Genomic DNA, 3,074 nt, shown 5'->3' with positions numbered 1-3,074 from the left:
CTCCTTATTGAAACCTCACTAACTTGATTTTTGTAAGCACCCTCAAAAAATACTCGTATTTGAAACAAATTCAACGGCTCCAATAGGTTGGGGAATGATCACGTGTTTAAACCTTTAATTGGAGGGGGATAATGTGTTTAGAAAAAAAGGGGCATAAAATCATACAAGAAACAAACATACTTGTTCTAGCTTGTTCCTCCTCAACATATCAAAGAGGAGGCATCAAAATTCAACGTGACCCTTATGATCAATAATTACCTATGAAAAACAACCGAGTCCTTGGCCTTCAATTAATTCTTAAAAACTAGGAGAACTAGAATTAATTCTTAAACATAAGTGAGATATTATGTCGTCATTATTGCTTCTGTTCGGGGACATGACTTTACTTGATCAACAATGGTCTCGAAACACTATATGTTAGTTGAAAATTATTTTGGAAACAGACAACCAAAATATGTTGATTGTCAACATTTTATTGCCATCTCTGCCGAGCAAAAAAAGAACATTTTATTGCCATCTATACAAGGCCTTATCGTTCAGGAAGCATCTATATGTTAACAACTATGATTTTGTCTTATATATTCCCTTTTTTCTTACCCATTGTAGCTTATTGGGCTAGCTCCATCATAGACATGACAATTAACCAACCAAATTTGCAACAAATTGTAATCTAGAAGTTACAGATTTTAATTTGTTGAGGAAGAATAGTGGTAATATGGAAGAAAAACAGACAAAGAGTAGTATTTTTATGCATTCCTACATTTAGGCTCCATTTGTTAATTTGGGGGTAAAATATTTTACCTATTTTTCAGTATTTGGTTGTGTAAAAAGTGAGAAAAATATTTTACATAGAAAACATTTTCCATTAATTGGATGAAGATGACTTACCCTTAAATCTTCCGTTAGTTATTTTCCGAAATGAACCCGTTGCCTTATACTGCAATTTTCATTGCTTAGTTTCCTCGATCGTGAGTCCTGACCAACGTTCAATTCCAATATTCTCAGATCTCTTCACCATTTAAGCCTCTTCTCTCCCTCTACACTATTTTGTCTTTTTTCTAAAAATATTTTTCAATTGTCAACCAAACACCGAAAAATAAAAGTTTGAAGTTTGTTTTCTGAAAGCATATTTTACATGAAAAACATTTTGCATTTTAAAATATTTTACATCGAAACAAATGGAGCCTTAGTTCTATTTAGGAACCTGCTAGCTTGAAAAACTTTATTTGTTTGTATTTGGCCCCATGGGTGATAATTGAGCATGGTAATTAAGTTACAAATGGTCCCCTTATTTCAATTTCGATGCCTCCTAATGACAAAGGCAATTAATGTGATGGTTAGACCTTTCAGGGAAAAAATGTGGTTAGAAAAAAGGGTAAAATCGTAAGATTGAAGGGGACCTTTCATTGCCTTCAAAGTTCATTGAAATTTGAACAAATGCTTACTATCATAAAGTTAGGGTGTGTTCCACATTATTTTCTTAAAAATTAAGTACTTATTCCCGCATCCCAAGGTCACTCTCTCATAATACATCACTCTTATTTTAAAAAATAAGTACTTATTTTTAAAATCGGAACGGGGTCTCAACCAACTAAAGCTGATGCCATGGAAATGAGGTCTCGATGACATATTGACATTGACCCCCTGATTTTCTATGGAAATGCTTCATTGCCTTATCCTGAGGAATCAGCTAGCTAGCTAGAAAAGCATAGTTTGTCTTTTGTACGATGTCAATCCCGGCCCTTTCATTCTAACAGCGTAGTATTTTTCTTGGAAAGGTCTATTGATCCATGTGAATCTCACTCCACAACATACCAAAGGGGTAGGCATCCTTCAATTGGGTAGGCATCCAAATTGAAGGTGACCTGTCATTGGTACCTGACATGGTTAATAATTGCCAATATAACACATAACTAATTAAAAGTCCTCAGGCTTGTGCTTTCAACTGTTTGGTAGTCTGTCCATTCGTTAAATTTTCTCCAGCTTAAATGAGGCATTCACCAGTGAAAGTATTGTTTTTGGTGAGATGTTATAGCTAGTGATTCCAACTGGTGTGGCATTACATAGATATTATCCATTACTTGGTGGGCAATCATCAGAAAGACCCTTGTATGATTTTATCTATTTTTTCTAACCACGTAATTTTTTTTTCTTTTGAAAGGTCTAACCACGTGAATCACTCCACAATATGTCAAAGCGGTAGGCATCAAAATTGAAGGTGACCATTTGTAGTGACCCATAATTTATTGTTTTAAAAAAAAAGAGAAAAGAAAACTAGTGTCATTCTTGGAGGCAGACATGTGGCAATAAGGAAGCTAGGTATACATGTAGGGTATGCGGCAAGTGTACCATAACGGGTCTTGTGATTAAATAAAAGAAATGGGATCGAGTCGGCAACTTGTATTTTTTATACATTCATGAATTTAATTTTACTTGTACTTAGAGAGCACTAGTCAATGGAATTTAAGAGAATCAAACCCCTTCTTCTTTAAGGTCAGGCCATTTGGCCGTGGAGCTCTTCTTGAGTTATTGAAAACTTTTTATACACTTCAAACCTTGATGTCTCGGATCAGAGAGAGTATAGTTTTTAGGATGGATCTCATATCAGCAAGGTGATATTCAGGCAAAACTTAAGGTACCGGGTAGTGTGCAATACATTCCTAGCTGAATCTCTTTGCAAAGAGTATTCTTTGATTCTCTCATATTTGTACTCATTTGATATCTAAGCTTGTTGATTCAGTTATTGTCACTTCTTGTTTCGTGACGCAAAAAGTATTTGGCTGAAAGCCATGGAACAAATTGGTACATGTTTAAGCCCACTGGTTCATAGAGTTATGAAAGATGTACGATGGACTGACCCACGGGGAGTCCAGTATGTTTATGGGGCCCATGTGCCCAATACAGAGTTTTGACCTGGGTGGTGCTTGGCATGTTATCGAAATGAGCCGGGTATGAGGCTATAAATGAAAAGCGTTCGGAATGATCCTACTTGATTTGTTATCCTCGTTTATTGGGCATATTCTTATTGCTAGCCATGTTATTGTCCTCGTGTTGCATATACTATCCGGGCGTTT

This window comes from Rhododendron vialii, chromosome 4a (genome assembly GCF_030253575.1).
Source record: "Rhododendron vialii isolate Sample 1 chromosome 4a, ASM3025357v1".
In the NCBI taxonomy this organism is placed as follows: Eukaryota; Viridiplantae; Streptophyta; class Magnoliopsida; order Ericales; family Ericaceae; genus Rhododendron; species Rhododendron vialii.
This window is presented reverse-complemented; position numbering follows the sequence as displayed.